This window comes from Schistocerca piceifrons, chromosome 3, assembly GCF_021461385.2.
Source record: "Schistocerca piceifrons isolate TAMUIC-IGC-003096 chromosome 3, iqSchPice1.1, whole genome shotgun sequence".
Taxonomy (NCBI): domain Eukaryota; kingdom Metazoa; phylum Arthropoda; class Insecta; order Orthoptera; family Acrididae; genus Schistocerca; species Schistocerca piceifrons.
In genome coordinates this window covers 478,826,880-478,846,906 of record NC_060140.1, presented here as the reverse complement: position 1 = coordinate 478,846,906, position 20,027 = coordinate 478,826,880, and positions in this window count along the sequence as shown.

Sequence of the window (20,027 nt, the reverse complement as noted above, 5' to 3'; positions counted from 1 at the left end):
AATACTGAAGGTGAAGAAATGCTTATCGTTCTTTTAGATGTGCGTATTAGACCCCATGTTTACCTCTTGGTTTCGAATCATCGTTCCTGTCACATCTGTGATTATTGACCATTTCTCCTAGGATACACTGTATTGTGACAATAGCTATGTCATTGTGTTGTAGAAAATATTTATGTTGCCACAGACGGTGACACACATTGGACAGTGAAAATTCGAGTGATACGAAATCGGTAATGGTAAAATTGTCTGTCAAGTCAGTGAAAAAATGAAGTAAATGTAAACTATCACATTAGAGATGAAAGTAAGTATAGAATGAGAAGGTTGGGATAAGTTGTGGATTCCTTGTCGCTAACTAACTTAATTGATGTATCTTTTATGTCATTTCATTCTAGTAGTACTCAAGTATAATTTATGTTATTATTTCATTGTTTAGAAAGACGGTAGCTGAAATTATATAACTTTTCAGTAATCCAGTTACATATACAGATAGTAGATACGAAGAGATGTGGGCATTCTTATGCAGTGTGACGTTTCGATATATAAGGAAAATAAAACTATATGCAGATAATAGTGGTAGGAATCGGAAAGGTATGTAATATTGTCACGGAAAGTAATATTTATAGAGCTAGAACCACTCTTCTGCAGCTCACAAACTACAGGTTGCAAAAATTGAAACTAATTTATTCCTACGTGAATTTATCATATTATAATGATTTTGTCCCCCCCCATGAACCATGGACCTTGCCGTTGGTGGGGAGGCTTGCGTGCCTCAGCGATACAGATAGCCGTACCGTAGGTGCAACCACAACGGAATGGTATCTGTTGAGAGGCCAGACAAACGTGTGATTCCTGAAGAGGGGCAGCAGCCTTTTCAGTAGTTGCAAGGGCAACAGTCTGGATGATTGACTGATCTGGCCTTATAACAATAACCAAAACGGCCTTGCTGTGCTGGTACTGCGAACGGCTGAAAGCAAGGGGAAACTACAGCCGTAATTTTTCCCGAGGGCATGCAGCTTTACTGTATGATTACATGATGATGGCGTCCTCTTGGGTAAAATATTCCGGAGGTAAAATAGTCCCCCATCCGGATCTCCGGGCGGGGACTACTCAAGAGGATGTCGTTATCAGGAGAAAGAAAACTGGCGTTCTACGGATCGGAGCGTGGAATGTCAGATCCCTTAATCGGGCAGGTAGGTTAGAAAATTTAAAAAGGGAAATGGATAGGTTGAAGTTAGATATAGTGGGAATTAGTGAAGTTCGGTGGCAGGAGGAACAAGACTTCTGGTCGGGTGACTGCAGGGTTATAAACACTAAATCAAATAGGGGTAATGCAGGAGTAGGTTTAATAATGAATAGGAAAATAGGAATGCGGGTAAGCTACTACAAACAGCATAGTGAATGCATTATTGTGGCCAAGATAGATACGAAGCCCACACCTACTACAGTAGTACAAGTTTATATGCCAACTAGCTCTGCAGATGACGAAGAAATTGAAGCAATGTATGATGAAATAAAAGAAATTATTCAGATTGTGAAGGGAGACGAAAATTTAATAGTCATGGGTGACTGGAATTCGAGTGTAGGAAAAGGGAGAGAAGGAAACATAGTAGGTGAATATGGATTGGGGGACAGAAATGAAAGAGGAAGCCGCCTGGTAGAATTTTGCACAGAGCACAACATAATCATAACTAACACTTGGTTTAAGAATCATGAAAGAAGGTTGTATACATGGAAGAACCCTGGAGATACTAAAAGGTATCAGATAGATTATATAATGGTAAAACAGAGATTTAGGAACCAGGTTTTAAATTGTAAGACATTTCCAGGGGCAGATGTGGACTCTGACCACAATCTATTGGTTATGACCTGTAGATTAAAACTGAAGAAACTGCAAAAAGGTGGGAATTTAAGGAGATGGGACCTGGATAAACTAAAAGAACCAGAGGTTGTACAGAGATTCAGGGAGAGCATAAGGGAGCAATTGACAGGAATGGGGGAAATAAATACAGTAGAAGAAGAATGGGTAGCTTTGAGGGATGAAGTAGTGAAGGCAGCGGAGGATCAAGTAGGTAAAAAGACGAGGGCTAGTAGAAATCCTTGGCTAACAGAAGAAATATTGAATTTAATTGATGAAAGGAGAAAATATAAAAATGCAGTAAGTGAAACAGGCAAAAAGGAATACAAACGTCTCAAAAATGAGATCGACAGGAAGTGCAAAATGGCTAAGCAGGGATGGTTAGAGGACAAATGTAAGGATGTAGAGGCCTATCTCACTAGGGGTAAGATAGATACCGCCTACAGGAAAATTAAAGAGACCTTTGGAGATAAGAGAACGACTTGTAGGAATATCAAGAGCTCAGATGGAAACCCAGTTCTAAGCAAAGAAGGGAAAGCAGAAAGGTGGAAGGAGTATATAGAGGGTCTATACAAGGGCGATGTACTTGAGGACAATATTATGGAAATGGAAGAGGATGTAGATGAAGATGAAATGGGAGATATGATACTGCGTGAAGAGTTTGACAGAGCACTGAAAGACCTGAGTCGAAACAAGGCCCCCGGAGTAGACAATATTCCATTGGAACTACTGACGGCCGTGGGAGAGCCAGTCCTGACAAAACTCTACCATCTGGTGAGCAAGATGTATGAAACAGGCGAAATACCCTCAGACTTCAAGAAGAATATAATAATTCCAATCCCAAAGAAAGCAGGTGTTGACAGATGTGAAAATTACGAACTATCAGCTTAATAAGTCACAGCTGCAAAATACTAACACGAATTCTTTACAGACGAATGGAAAAACTAGTAGAACCCAACCTCGGGGAAGATCAGTTTGGATTCCGTAGAAACACTGGAACACGTGAGGCAATACTGACCTTACGACTTATCTTAGAAGAAAGATTAAGGAAAGGCAAACCTACGTTTCTAGCATTTGTAGACTTAGAGAAAGCTTTTGACAATGTTGACTGGAATACTCTCTTTCAAATTCTAAAGGTGGCAGGGGTAAAATACAGGGAGCGAAAGGCTATTTACAATTTGTACAGAAACCAGATGGCAGTTATATGAGTCGAGGGACATGAAAGGGAAGCAGTGGTTGGGAAGGGAGTGAGACAGGGTTGTAGCCTCTCCCCGATGTTGTTCAATCTGTATATTGAGCAAGCAGTAAAGGAAACAAAAGAAAAATTCGGAGTAGGTATTAAAATTCATGGAGAAGAAATAAAAACTTTGAGGTTCGCCGATGACATTGTAATTCTGTCAGAGACAGCAAAGGACTTGGAAGAGCAGTTGAATGGAATGGACAGTGTCTTGACAGGAGGATATAAGATGAACATCAACAAAAGCAAAACAAGGATAATGGAATGTAGTCTAATTAAGTCGGGTGATGCTGAGGGAATTAGATTAGGAAATGAGGCACTTAAAGTAGTAAAGGAGTTTTGCTATTTGGGGAGCAAAATAACTGATGATGGTCGAAGTAGAGAGGATATAAAATGTAGACTGGCAATGGCAAGGAAAGCGTTTCTGAAGAAGAGAAATTTGTTAACATCCAGTATTGATTTAAGTGTCAGGAAGTCATTTCTGAAAGTATTCGTATGGAATGTAGCCATGTATGGAAGTGAAACATGGACGGTAAATAGTTTGGACAAGAAGAGAATAGAAGCTTTCGAAATGTGGTGCTACAGAAGAATGCTGAAGATTAGATGGGTAGATCACATAACTAATGAGGAAGTATTGAATAGGATTGGGGAGAAGAGAAGTTTGTGGCACAACTTGACCAGAAGAAGGGATCGGTTGGTAGGACATGTTCTGAGGCATCAAGGGATCACCAATTTAGTATTGGAGGGCAGCGTGGAGGGTAAAAATCGTAGAGGGAGACCAAGAGATGAATACACTAAGCAGATTCAGAAGAATGTAGGTTGCAGTAGGTACTGGGAGATGAAAAAGCTTGCACAGGATAGAGTAGCATGGAGAGCTGCATCAAACCAGTCTCAGGACTGAAGACCACAACAACAACAATGATTTTGTTGAGCTGATTTGTCTAAACAAAGTACGTTGCTCACAAACTGCACGAAGAACTTCGGTAATGAACCATACGAAAGGATCTTGTACTTTGGATACATAGTACTTTCTCTGGACTAGGAGGGCAGAGCTATTTTGAGAATGTGGCGTACGTTTCCTTGTTTTGATTCGCAACGTATTGTCGACACGAAACAGGAAGTATCTTGCGCGCCTGCTTGTTCTCACACTGTAACCTCCCCACAAAAATTTAAAAGAAAATGAAAGACAATACTTAATACAAATGGGAGCCGAGTGTAACCTCCCCACAAAAATTTTAAAAGAGTGTCAATATTATTTAAGAATGCTAATGGACATTGCGCTAAGCGTAACCTGCCCACAATGAAATGTATTGACAATGGCAACAAAAATGTGAAATTCGCAATCTGACTCAAATATAAATTCCTCACGAAAAATTAAAGTCCATTCAGTGATAAGAAAATTCAATTAAACCGAAATATCGGTCTTTGGCCCTGTGCAAAATAATCAGAATTAAAGTCTTACCTCAGAATAACTGGATGTCAAATTTCTGCTCTTATCTTTCCGCACGGCTTGGAGGAACTGCATTGCAAATGATAATATACCTTTTTTCTGTGATTTTACTGAAATTTTTCTTTAACGGAAGTGGAATGAAAGGGGAAGTCCAACGAAATTTTTAGTTCAATAAAAATTAAATTTTTTGATAAAATGCTTTTGAAATAAAAATTATTATTGGGGCACTTGTTGGAGAATAATTACAATAAATAAATTTTTACATTATCTAATGATTATATTAATTAACAGTATACCTCATTCAGCATCTTGACCAGTGTTGCCGACCGCCTACATCACACAACCGCACTGGGCTGCTACTACTGACCGACCGCTCTGCATGACGACTACTAGCGTACTGCACTACATGACGACTAGTAGCAAACCGCACTGCACGACTACTACTGACCGACTGCTCGTAACTAAATCGAGCTACAGACTCGCAACGACTGACTGACTGACAGACTGAGAACCGCTCGCAACACTCGCGCGGTCAAGCGCATACTCTCTGGTCACAGATGCTACAATGCCTCGCCATCGCTGCTATGTTACATACGTGTTTCATAACCCTCCACTGGGGGGGCAAAAATTTGGCAGCGATGGTGAGTCATTTGGACTTGCCAAGCGCGGCAAAATTTTTCTTTAATTAACAAAATTCTACAACTTACAGAATATTTAAATGTTGTGCACACGCACTAAGTACAAAATATATCAGACAAAGACAAAATGTGAGTACAAAACATAGTAGCAAATCAGAAAAATGTATATACAAATTATTTGACAGAAAACAAAGAGCACCGGCACTGAAAAAAATTCTTTAGCATATTCAGAACAAATAAACAGACTGGCAAAAAATATTACATTGACAAGTGACATAAGTGCACATGCACTGCAGTTGAGAACATATCAGTAAATGATGAAATGTATATACAATTAGTGACAAATGACATAAGTGCATACACATTGAAGTATTGAATATACAGAATAGTACAAATCATATTGAAAAATGAGAAAAGTGCACAGGCACTGAAGTTCAATAGAAAACATATTAACCTAACATAAGTGCACATGCACTGTAGTTCAGAACATATCATTAAAATAAAAAATGTATACACAATATAAAAGACAAGAGTGCACATACTGTACTTGAGAACAAATCGAAAAAATGTCTTTAGCATTTTGGCAATAAATAAACATAATAGCAAAAAATCATGTCGACCAGTGACATAAGTGTACTCGCACTGTAGTTCAGCAAATCGAAAAAAATGTATAACCATGAACATAAATAACCAAAAAATGATTTTCACTATGTGACAAGAATTAGGATAGGAAAGGGAAGGATTGCATCATGGTTGTAGCACTTTAGATTGCACACAGCTGTTCTGAAAGTCCATATCTTTCGACAGAAGTACAACACCAAGTGACACAACTTGAAGTTCTTTTCCCATCAGAATTTATCAGTGTAGCCAAGACACTGAACTGTCGTAGTAATGTTCCATGTTTTCATTTTGGCAGTACATTAGGTACACCAAACAGTGGGACCATAATAACGTCTTCACCGCTCACGGTGGTGGACAGCATGTTGTGTCAACACCACGCTCTTACAAGGCACATCAACGTAGAATTAGTGCAAAACCAAAGATAGTGCTCCATGATCACTAGGATAGACAGGACAAATGGACATTGCAGTAATTCAGGGTAGTTAGCTCATGAGGTGAAGGACATCAAGTCACATAATATTGACAATTACAGACTTAATTAGCAGTTTGTGGCATTCATAGCCCAGTCATTGAACATTTCTGTACCAAGTATGTAGTATTACAGAAAAATGTTCATTAATTGTTTTACATAGAATCAGTAGTCTTTTTTTCCTAGTTACAAAGTATAGCATAGTTAATTAATCATTTGTCAGTTAATTAATCATTTGTCATTCCAATAGTATTAATCACTAACCTTCTCCTAATTACAAAGCATTATTAAACAGTAATTAAGATTCATTAGCCTTCTAATTACAAAGCATAGCATCATTTGTCATTTCAATAGTATTAATAATTATCCTTTTCCTAATTATAAAGCATTATTAAACAGTCACATTCCTTTCCAATAACAAAGTATGAACATTGAAAACAAGAGCTAATTAATGGCATAATTAATAACATAATTCGTTGATTGACATTAATTATTGGCACTCAGTGGCCAGCAAGTATTGAATAGAATAAAACATAGTTCATCATTCAGTATTATTCAGATCATTACGAAGTCATTATTAAAAATCAGCTAATTAGTCATAGCATTAATAATCATGGGCATTATAAGTAGTCTCATTACAATAAAACATTGTTCCTCATTCAGTAGTATTTAGATCATTACAAAGTCATTATTAAAAATCAGTTAATTACAGTCATAGTATTAATAATCATGGGCATTATAAGTAGTCTCATTACAATAAACAGTGTTTCTCCTTCAGTAGTATTCAGATCATTACAAAGTCATTATTAAAATCAGTTAATTACAATCATAGCGTTAATAATCGTGGGCATTATAAGTAGTCTCATTACAATAAACAGTGGCAGTTTTTAGCTAGTGACAAAGCATTATTTTATATATATATATATATATATATATATATATGTTTTTTTTGTCTCATTAGGAAGTCATTACTCAAGTGACATACTATTCAGAGCTAATCAGTATTATTCAGAATTTTCTCAAACTGGTATCACTACTTGGGACTGGTAATATATATATATATATATATATATATATATATATATATATATATATATATATATTTTTTTTTTTTTTTAGCAATGCATTGCGTTGGGATCGATAATTAATTGCTGAGGCATAACACTATTTGTTTTTGACCTATTGCTGCAAATGAGGATAGGTAACGTCATTCGTCATGAGTCAGCTGTAGCAAGATTATGGAACAAGGCAGTATATGTGATCACATTTATAAATGATAAACACAAATGGGTAAAAAAAAATGCAAGTACTAGAACAGGTATAATAACTAACAGGTTTAGTAAGTATCATGAAAAGCTTCTCCTGGAAAAAATACAAAAACGGATTATTGACCTGGAAGAAGAAACGCACACTATGCTGAAAAGTAGTGAACTTCGAATTAACAGGTAGTGAAATGTGTATAAAAATGTGTTCCATAGCTGTCTTTTCCAAAACTTTCTGTCATCCTACTATGCAATGTAACACGTGCTGTCAAAACAAACTGCAACAAATACTTAAATAACTACGTAGCATAAATACATAACTTCAACATTATCCTCATCTGTAAAGAAAAAAACTTCATTATACATCTCATCATAATACCATTATCATCATCACCTGTAAAGAAAAACTTCATTATTCATAGTAGCATATTCTTCATCATTATTCATCAGCATTCATTATCATCTGCAAAATCACTTCATTCCTCATTATACAACTATTCCTTATCTCTAGCATATTTCATCACTAAAACTAAGATGTGTAGTTCTGTCTGACAGCCTGCATCAATCACCTTGTATTCTGAAAGAAAAAATTAGTTAAGACTGCTATTCTACGATGAGTATAGTATATTCTTGTTAATGCTTGTTAATCCTGATCCATTTACTCTTCCTCATAAAGTGATTGCATCTTTTATCGTTTATTCCGTAGGTGAAATTCCCATTTCTGTTGAATTTATTTCTTACACGCATCATTTCTTTCTGAAATTGATGACAGAGATTAATGTCTTACATTTAAATCATATACCCACTAAATAACGACTGGTTTATGGTAACATAATTAACCATACAGCATAACATGACAGAAAACGTAATATGTCAAAGACATTGACAGTGTTCAAATGCAAAAATGTACAGAGAATATCACAATGCAGCAGCAAAAAATGTAAAACAGTCACGATCTTGAGATGTCATAGGGCAAAAAAAAAAATGTCAAAGTCGACTGGTGTGTGTTATATCTTAACTATTTCACAGTGCATATAAACAAAACTGGAATACAATCGTACATAAAAAGACAAATGTGACGTTCGTTGTGTTCAGCTTGTATGTAGTGTAGTTAATAGAGGCGAGAATTAAAGACTTTAATGGAGAGAGAATTTGATAAAATTAATACGTCATTACATAGAATTGCATAATTATTCATAAAATACGTAAGTTCGTCTGGAAAAGTATGCACGGTCTGATGTGTAACGACAAGAAAAGCGACCTGCTAACCTTACCTTGCCGGGCACTTGCCAAGAAAAAATACGATAATCATCAGTAATTAGCCAGGTGAAATAATTGCATTAGTAAATGGCATCATAGTATGTTGAATCATACAGTGGTTTCACTCAATAAACGGTTTAATGTTTGAGATATGGTGATTGCCTTTCGATTTTCTGGTTCTCAAAGCTTCGACGTGTACAACATTGGGGTGAGGGATGCTGCGAATCCGATATGGACCTGCGTATAGAAGCTCAAATTTACTGCACTTACCTTTTAATTTGCTGGATAAATAGTGTGTACGTACTAATAATATTTTCTGTCCAACGTGAAAGTCGCGGCGTGTACAAACCTGTTTTTGCTGTCTTCTCCGGCGCTCTGCGGCACGTTTGATGTTGTTCAGCGCAATGTCAATTATTTCGTGGTGTCGTAGGCGACGACTTTTGGGGAATTCTATTAATTCTTTAATTTTGTTTGGCAGTTCAACGTTTTTCAGTATAACAAACGGAGATAGCATAGTGGATTCATTTGGTATGGAATTAATTACGTCTTGGAATGAGAGTATGTGTGTATCCCAATCAATATGTCTTTTGTGGCAGTATATTCGGCACAGCTTACCAATTTCTTTCATTAATCTTTCACAGGGGTTCGAAGAAGCGTGGTACTTGGATATATAAATCGGAGAAATGTTTCTGGCTCGTAACATGCGTGTCCATACGCTACTACGAAATTGAGATCCATTGTCAGAAATTACTTTCATCACATGCCCTACATGAGATAGAAAATGTTTTACAAATGCTTTCGAAACAGTTTTGGCAGTAGCTTTGCGTAATGGAGTGAAAGTAACAAATTTTGAAGTGAGCTCAACAGCGACAAAGATGTAGCAAAAACCTCTGTTAGTTCTGGGAATCGGACCAAAAATATCTACAGCGGCCATGTGTCTTAATTTAACAGGTATAATGGGATATAAAGGAGGAATATGTGAAGTGGTGTCTGATTTAGCTTTCTGGCAAATTTTACAAGACGCTAAAACTCGTCGTATACGTTTCTCCATGTTGGTAAAATAACAGTTCTGTCTCAGTATAAGAAAACATTTTCGTGCTCCGTAATGTGCGTAGCTTAAATGAGTGTACCAAATTAATTTGTTAACCAGTTCGTCAGGTATGCATAATAACCAAATGTTGCTGTCAGGATGAGAGCGGCGAAACAGAATGTCATTGCGTACAGTGTAGTGGTTCCTAATCGTAACATTATTCTTATCTTGCCAAAGGTGTTTAATTTCTTTCCACACATTGTCTTTATTCTGTTCTCGTGCTATGTCCTGTAATGACAATGAAATAAAGTTTTCAAATGCAACTTGTTGAATGTACATGACACTGAAATTTGTTTTGCAGAAGTTGGTTGCTACGTCTTGCTGATTGTTGCTGAGAGAACGCGATAGTGCGTCTGCTATAACATTTTGTGTACCGGGAATGTGAACTATTGTAAAATTAAATTCTTGTAAATATAGTTTCCATCTACTTAACCTGTCGTGAGTAAATTTAGCTGAAAGCAAAAATTGTATCGCTCTGTGGTCTGTGTAAACGGTGGTATGTCTGCCATAAAGAAAGTGCCTAAATCTCGTAAAAGCCCATACAACACATAATGTTTCCAGTTCTAAAACGGAATAATTTCGCTCAGCAGGTAACGGAATGCGGCTTGCAAATGCGATGTTTTTAATTACTGTAGAACCATCTTCTTCAATTTCCTGGAAAATATGTACGCCTAAAGCGGTGTTAGAACTGTCGGTGGCGATGGAAAAATTTCTAGTAAGATCTGGGTGCGATAAAAGTGGAGCATTCAACAGAGCATGTTTCAGGTTCATGAATTCAGAGTGTGCTTGCTTATCCCAAGACCAAATTGTGTTTTTGCCTGTTAATTGGCATAATCTGGGTGTGTCTAAAGCAGAGTGATGAATAAATTTACGAAAAAAGTTAATTAAGCCCAAAAAACTGCGTAATTGTTTTTTTGTTGTAGGAACAGTGATGTCACGTAGAGCTTGAAGTTTTTCTGGATCAGGCGCAATGCCTTCTGCTGAAATTACGTGTCCAAGAAATTTTATAGAAGTTTTGCCAAAGTGCGATTTACTGAGGTTAACTGTGAGCCCTTGTGCATGGAAAGTTTGTAACAGACGTTCTAAAATCACATTGTGTTCAGACCAGTCAGCTTCTGCGATAAGAATATCGTCTACGTACGTCGTAATTCTGTCCTTAATGCAAACGTGTGTCGGATAGCGTCAAAATTAATAACATTTTCGTGAAGAAGATTCTGCGTGTCAAAATTATTGCTTATGTTACTGGAATATGAAACCTGTCCTGTGTCTGGTCAAATTCTGTCGTACGTACTATTATTTACGGGAGAATGTTGTGGCATATCCACTATATGAACTGTTCTGTTATTTCTTACTGACGTGTTACGCTATCGATGACACCTATTGTCTGTTTCATTCATGATTATTTGTTGTTGCTGATGTTGATGCTGCTCATAAGATCGACCGTTATTAAATGTACGCTGAAAATTGTGCTCGTTATTTTTACGTCTGTCATGATAGTAATTTCTATACGGCGCATTGCGATAGGAATTGAAATGGTGTGTTGTCTGTACGTAGTTATTTCTTTGCTGCCATGCGTTACTATTTGTTATACCAGGGACTATACGTGCACGCGGCGAAACATCAAAAGTTTGGTTGACCTTGTAGACTGCATTGTTGGTTAGGTATGCTAAGCGGTTGACTTTCATGCTATTGTGGTGAAAAACATCTATTGTTACCAAAAAAAAAAATGCGTTTGCTGTTAATTTTACACATACTGATGATTACGATTTTTATCTGTTATTTAAGTTCTCGTGATTCTGGAGTGCCTAATGAAAATTGTCACATTCGGTAAAAATTTGTCTTATCGGGTTTTCATTACATATTTCTTAATACTAGGTAGAGCAATAGTTAAAGAGCAGTTTTGATAGATATAAAGGATAGTAGAAGAGAAGGCAGCAGTGCAGAAAACTAAAGATGAAACAGCACTACTACAGCTCGGGGCCCTATGCTCGCTACGGCACATATTCATTAAAGCGTAATGAATCCCCTGAGGTCTATTACGCACTGCAAATAAATTTCAGCTTTTGTGTTATAGGCAATGGCGGTACAAACTCAGAAATAAATTGCTGTCTGCATGCTAATTCCAATTTCTGCATAATAGACAATGCTGATGAAAATACAAAAATAAATTGTCGCATCTGGTTCACAGCTAGCTTCTGCATTACAGGTAATAGCGGTGAATGTACAAAGACAAATTGTCGTATACAGCTCAAATCGTGTATCTGTGTTCTGTCATTATTAAATTCCTTAGATTTTCTTACAAATGCAAATTGCTTATAATCAACGTTCTCGCCACTGAATTTGATAACACGTTCAGGTTTGTGTGTGAATCTGTTTCAAGTTGCGTAGCTTTTCATATTTTAAATCGCGTGGCTTTTCGGATTTTACGTCTCGTAGTCTCTGTAAATTGCTCACATTATACACGTTGCGTGAGTCAGACAAATGTTCGCAAAGTGGCGTCTGTTGTGGCATGTTATTAACTGAAATGTTTTTGATCTCTGTTACTTCTTGTTGTAAATTTGACAACTTCCTACGTAACGTATTGTTAGATGAATCGATCTCATTAATTGTCTGCTGTAAATTTTGAAATTCAGGTGTTTGGTTAAATGAAACCGGTGAAGTATCGTCTGATTTATTGTCATTAGTATTTTCGATAACATCAATACGACTGGCCAATTCATCACATTTTTCAGTCAGTATTTTAACCTGATCATCGGTTTTAGAATCAGACGCATTAATCTGTTTTTGCAACTTACGCGTAGTTTAGCTCAGTTTTTTAACATCAGCTTTGATGACATCGCAATCCTGTGTTAGTTCTAATTGTTCGAATCTGTCTGTCACTGTTTGAATATTTACTGTGTGTGTATCTGTTTTTGATTTAAGATCAGAAATTTCATCCCGTAATTCCGCGTTCAACTGTTCTATGGTATTAATTTTGTCGGACACTGTAGTAATATTATTGTCTACATACGTCTTCGCTTTCGCGAACATTTTACGTTTGTCTTCTTGTCTCTGAGCCGTGATTGTTTCCCTGACTTGTCGTTTTACTTTGTTTTGATACTGAATAAATTTACGGAAACGCGTCTCACTGTTCTGTATGTGCTGATTAAAGCGCTCGTTAATCTGAGTGTTCTGCTGTTCGAATTTCGCGTCTATCTTTGCGTCCACTGTGCGCGAAAGTTCTGCTGTCATTGCTTTAAACTCGTCGCGTAATTGTGTAGCTTTTTCAGAGCATTGTTTAGCGACTCCGCTAATTTCGTCTCTGAGTGTTTCTGTTGCGGCTGTTTGCATTTCCCTTAATTCTTGCGCAACAGACTTTATTTCTTCGCTATTTTTTTGTGAACAAGCCTCAATTTCCACGCGCAACTGTTCCTTAGTGTCATGGCACTGCGCGGCAACGGCTCTAATTTGTTCACTGAGCTGTCTGGAATTGTCGTCTAATTTTTCATTAAACCGTTTGTTCTGCTCACTAAGTTGTCTAAAATTTTCATCAATTTTATTAAATTTTTTGTCCTGTTCACTAAATTGTTGTTTGAGATTTTCTTCATTTTTATTAAATTTTTCATTAAACTGTTTGAAATTTTGCCGCAAAAATGCCATAATTGGATCCGATTCAAAATTAGCATTTCTATTCTCTGTGCTATTCAATGGTCGATCTGGAATTGTCTCGTTTTGCGTGACCATTTGGTCATTCTGTAATTTACAAAAAGGTTTGCCAGTTAAACATACACTGTCAGACCCTATTTCGGAATTAAATAAATCCGTCGTACTTTCACTACACTGACCATTTTCATTCGAAAAATTTGTTTGTATGTTACTTGAATTTTCCAAATCGGGTGTGTTAAGCTGGGCAGCGCTCATTACAATAGAGCGTCCCGCGTCATCAATTGTCGTCAAATCAACACAAGACACAATCGAGTTCGTTTGTTCATCATTAAGACAAAAGTCATCATTAGTGGTTGGAATACACTGATTGTTAGTGAACGCAGGATTGACATCACTACACTGCGCGCCACAATTACCATCAGTCACGTTGTTCAAGTCGCAATTTCGTTCACAGTACCTCGCGATACACTATTCACAGTCTTTCGCGGCATTTTTTACAGTAGTCACAATTATTCACAAAACAAATAAGCACTATGCAAAAGCAACACACAAATACAACAGAGCAAACGAATTGTCGTTGATCTGTGGAAAGAAAGTCACAAGTTAATAAAAGCGTAGCGCCAAATCCTAATTATACTAAGCAAATAAGAGCAGATATCTGACTGTTGTTCAAAAGATTCTCAACGAAATACGATCCTGGACTGGGTGTCGCCAAGTGTAACCTCCCCACCGTAATTTAAAAGAAGAAGAAAAAAAAAAAAAAAGATAATACTTAATACAAAATGGGAGCCGAGTGTAACCTCCCCACAAAAATTTTAAAAGAAATGACAATATTATTTAAGAATGCTAATGGACATTGCGCTAAGCGTAACCTGCCCACAATGAAATGTATTGACAATGGCAACAAAAATGTGAAATTCGCAATCTGACTCAAATATAAATTCCTCACGAAAAATTAAAGTCCATTCAGTGATAAGAAAATTCAATTAAACCGAAATATCGGTCTTTGGCCCTGTGCAAAATAATCAGAATTAAAGTCTTACCTCAGAATAACTGGATGTCAAATTTCTGCTCTTATCTTTCCGCACGGCTTGGAGGAACTGCATTGCAAATGATAATATACCTTTTTTCTGTGATTTTACTGAAATTTTTCTTTAACGGAAGTGGAATGAAAGGGGAAGTCCAACGAAATTTTTAGTTCAATAAAAATTAAATTTTTTGATAAAATGCTTTTGAAATAAAAATTATTATTGGGGCACTTGTTGGAGAATAATTACAATAAATAAATTTTTACATTATCTAATGATTATATTAATTAACAGTATACCTCATTCAGCATCTTGACCAGTGTTGCCGACCGCCTACATCACACAACCGCACTGGGCTGCTACTACTGACCGACCGCTCTGCATGACGACTACTAGCGTACTGCACTACATGACGACTAGTAGCAAACCGCACTGCACGACTACTACTGACCGACTGCTCGTAACTAAATCGAGCTACAGACTCGCAACGACTGACTGACAGACTGAGAACCGCTCGCAACACTCGCGCGGTCAAGCGCATACTCTCTGGTCACAGATGCTACAATACCTCGCCATCGCTGCTATGTTACATACGTGTTTCAACACTCACAGGTGGACGTATCCATCGAAAAGTTACTCGGCGTGAATCGTTTTGCAGTTTGTGGAAATTCAAAATAATTATGTAATACATGTGATGGAAGAGCGTAATGTAACGTTAGACAGTTAGATGCTGTGATAGCTTATCGCTTAAAGCGTCCACTGCACAGTGAGCTAGCCATCCAAAGTAGTTCTCAACAGACTCTGAGAATAGCTACGAAAACCTCTATTGAAAGTGTGCGGCGTTTCGATAAACTTGGTAAAGACTTTTTAGATCTGTAATTCTAATACCACTGCATTTCTAATTTTCCTCTGTGGACCAGTTATTTATTATATTTCGCCAGATGGCAGCAGTCTATATAAGCCATGTAATATAGTACAGTTTCATTGTTGGTACATGCTAGTCAACCATTTATTCTGATGTAGATGACGCATAGGAGCTCAGATTGGCAAGGTTAGTAACTATCATTAGACATACTTGCTGGACTCCAGTCAGACTGAGGTATTGTTAGTGCTGTTACGGTGTTCTTTGCGAGGCCCAGTTCTTCAACAGCTAGTTGTAAAAAATCGCATGATGCGGAAGGAACGAATCGTGGGTTCCAAAGTGCTACGCCATTCCAGCTAGCACAATGACAGTGCATAGGGTGTCAGTATGAATCGGGTACAATGTTCAAGAAGCTGCTAATAAGACACACATTTCAGTTGTGACAAGCGACGCTTGAGATGGTGTAAAGAGCGACGCCATGAACAGTGCATGACTGGAAACAAGTAATTTGCAATGGGAATGACGCTATACGACGTAGCAATCCAGTGAAAGGATCTGGATTTGACGAAAGCCTGCAGAACCTCACCTACCGTCAAGGAGGATTTCAAATTAAACACCTTTCAGCCGTGAATTTCCAACCTTATTTTAACCTTATTTTATTAGGCAACCAGTTTCAGCGCTCTATTACTCCATCTTCAGACCCCTGACCGACGTGTAGGAATAATCTATCTCGCTTATGATCGAAGCAGGGGCCAGCAATATTGGTAATAGTACATATCTACTTGCTACATCGTGTAGGGCGCCCCGCGAGCACGCAGAAGTGCCGCAACCCGACGTGGCATGGACTCGACAAATGTCTGAAGTAGTGCTGGAGGGAATTGACACCATGAATCCTGCAGGGCTGCCCATAAATCCGTAAGAGTACAGGGGAGTGGAGATCTCTTCTGAACAGCACATTGCAAGGTATCTCAGATATACTCAATAATTTTCATGACTGGGGAGTTTGGTGGCCAGCGGAAGTGTTTAAACTAAGAAGAGTGTTCCTGGAGTCACTCCTTAGCAATTCTGGATGTGTGGGATGTCGCATTTTCCTGCTGGAGTTGCCCAAGTCAGTCGGAATGCACAATGGACATGTATAGATGCAGGTGATGAAACAGGATGCTTACGTACGTGTCACCCGTCAGAGTCGTATCATGACGTATCAGGGGTACCAATCACTCCAACTGCACACGCCCCATACCATTACAGATCCTCCACCAGCTGCTGACAAGCAGGGTCCATGGATTCATGAGGTTGTCTCCATACCCGTACACTCCATCCGCTAGATAAAATTTAAAACGAAACTCATCCTACCAGGCAGCATGTTTCCAGTCATCAATAGCCCAATGTTGATGTTGACGGGTCCAGGGGAGGCGTAACGCTTTGTGTCGTGCGGTCATCAAGAGTACACGACTTAGCCTTCGGCTCCGAAATCCCATATCGATGATGTTTCGTTGAATGGTTCGCACGCCGACACGTGTTGCTGGCTCAGCACTGAAATCTGCAGCAATTTGCGGAAGGATTGCACTTCTGTCACGTTGTACGATTCTCTTTAGACGTCGTTGGTACCTTTCTTGTTTGTTGTTGTTGTTGTGGTCTTCAGTCCTGAGACTGGTTTGATGCAGCTCTCCATGCTACTCTATCCTGTGCAAGCTTCTTCATCTCCCAGTACCTACTGCAACCTACATCCTTCTGAATCTGCTTACTGTATTCATCTCTTGGTCTCCCTCTACGATTTTTACCCTCCACGGTGCCCTCCAATGCTAAATTTGTGATCCCTCGATGCCTCAAAACATGTCCTACCAACTGATCCCTTCTTCTAGTCAAGTTGTGCCACAAACTTCTCTTCTCCCCCACCCTATTCAATACTTCCTCATTAGTTATGTGATCTACCCATTCAATCTTCAGCATTCTTCTGTAGCACCACATTTCGAAAGCTTCTATTCTCTTCTTGTCCAAACTAGTTATCGTCCATGTTTCACTTCCATACATGGCTACACTCCATACAAATACTTTCAGAAACGACTTCCTGACATTTATATCTATACTCGATGTTAACAAATTTCTCTTCTTGAGAAACGCTTTCCTTGCCATTGCCAGTCTACATTTTATATCCTCTCTACTTCGACCATCATCGGTTATTTTACTCCCTAAATAGCAAAACTCCTTCACTACTTTAAGTGTCTCATGATCTTTTTCCGGCCGCAGCGATGTCGGAAATTTGTTGTTTTGTCAGATTCCTGATATTCACGATACACTCGTGAAATGACCATACGGGAAAATCCCCACTTCATCGCTACCTCGGAGATGCTGTGTCCCATCTCTCGTGCATCGACTATAACACCATGTTCAGACTCACTTAAATCTTGATAACCTCCCATTTTAGCAGCAGTAACCGACCTAACAACTTCGCCAGACACTTGTCCTATATAGGCGTTGCCGACAGCAGCGCCGTATTCTACCTGTTTTCCTATATCTGTATTTCAATACAGATGCCTATATTAATTTCTTTGGCGCTTCAGTGTATTTGCACTGAAAATAACCTCTATTACATATAATTAAAATAGGCCAAGGCTAACTATAAACTAAACAATAAACAAAATACGCAACACTGAACATGTCATGTTTTGCCTTTCATTTCATGCATTTCTCCACTTAGGCCCTATATTTCTTAAAGACGTGGTACTTTTCGAGTCCTGGTTTTCTAGAACATGTTTTGCAGTGGTAAACAGTTTCCCTTCTATTACCTTTTACCTTCCTGTTATCGCTCACTGCAGTTTCTTTACTGTTAGCCTTTCCATTGGAGTATATGAAGTGACTACTGTGATAGTGTCTCTTTGTCATTGAAAGTATACAGTCTTCCCATCTTTCTTTCGTCTCTGTTCCGTACATTTCCAACCGGAGTTTTCAGAAGTGCCCCTTTTTCCCTTGTGGCATTTTCGGTTTGTAAGACTTGTAAATGACAAGCCCCATAGACCCAGTAGTGCTCTCATCAATACTTATGCCTTCCTGGAACGTAAAATTCACTGAACTTGTTGTCAAGGCATTGCAGTATGCTTTTCATTGTAGGCCTCCTTGTGACAGTTCCACTTGGAGGTCGTCTTGCAATTGATCCGCCATGGAACATCCAAAAAAATTGAAAAAAATCTTTTTCGACTGAGAACATCTTTATAAATTAACATTTTTGTGTCCATTGTTCAGTGAAGTAATTCTGATATCCGGCTTAGCACTCGTGCGCATATTCAGAATAACGCTTACGAACGATTTCATTTCATCGAAAGCAACATCTTGTCAATCTTCGCAGAGTGATCTCTGCTTCAGTGGTTCGAATTTTTTATTTGAAGCCGGCCGGAGTGGCCGAGCGGTTCTAGGCGGTGCAGTCTGGAGCCGCGTGACCGCTACGGTCGCAGGTTCGAATCCTGCCTCGGGCATGGATGTGTGTGATGTCCTTAGGTTAGTTAGGTTTAAGTAGTTCTAAGTTCTAGGGGACTGATGACCTCAGCAGTTAAGTCTCATAGTGCTCAGAGCCATTTGAACCATTTTTTTATTTGAATCTTACCATACTCATTTGCATTTTTAGTTATCTCATTTATTAGTTCATGCGTAAAAAATAGCCAAAATTCCAGCATCTCGTTAGGACCCTGAAGAGGAGGGTTTCAATCTATATACAACAGTGCAATTGGTTTTTGCAAAGTGCGGTTGTTTTCTGTATTTTCGCCAATCGTCAGAAGCAGGTTGGTCGTCAGTGTCACTATTATTTGTAGACTTTGCGTGCTCATCTGTAGCAATTTATGTATTTTCACCTTCGCTGTCACTGTTTTGTGAACTGTAATTATTATTGTCATTACTCAAATCACTCACACTTTCATCCAATATCTCCAATATTGCTTTAGGATTCTCAAAGAAATTCGGCATTTTTGATGTTAGGGTTCCGAACACCGCCTTCGGAGTGAATCAGAAACGTGAAAACAAAACAACAGCAGTAGGCGTTCGACAAATGCGTGTTCTCGTCATTATGTCTCTTGCCGACGGATGTCGCAACACATCAGTACAAGAAATACGGCGCTCAAACCTCTGACATACGAGTTACAGAGAATTGAAGTTTGTCTGTTGCGGTATTTACTCGGTCAGGGCTGCCCCTCTGGCCGACCGCTAAGGGTTAATAATGCTATAGACTCTGTCGTTCAAAACGTAATATTATTTCGCTTCTGTGAACATGGAGGGCGACTTTGTGAAGCCGCCTAAGCCGCAGGGGAGGGTGGTAAAGTTGGGGTGCGTGCAGAATGTTAGCGGGAGTGAGGCCGGTCGGCGAGTAAACGGCAACTTGCTTGGGGAATCCCCGTGGGTCACTGACCCAGTGACGTCACCGAGAGCCAATTAGCAGACGGGCTAATGGCGCACTCTGGGCCACGCCGCTCGCCCCTTGCCGCCGGCAAATTATCGCGGCGCGCGGCAAATAATTATATTCCTGGGTGAGCGAGCGCGCAAGAGTGCGGGCTGCGCCGCTAAATGGTCACCGAGAGCGCGCCGCTTCCCCCGACTCGTTAAAAAGCCGGCAGGCCGTGTAGCCA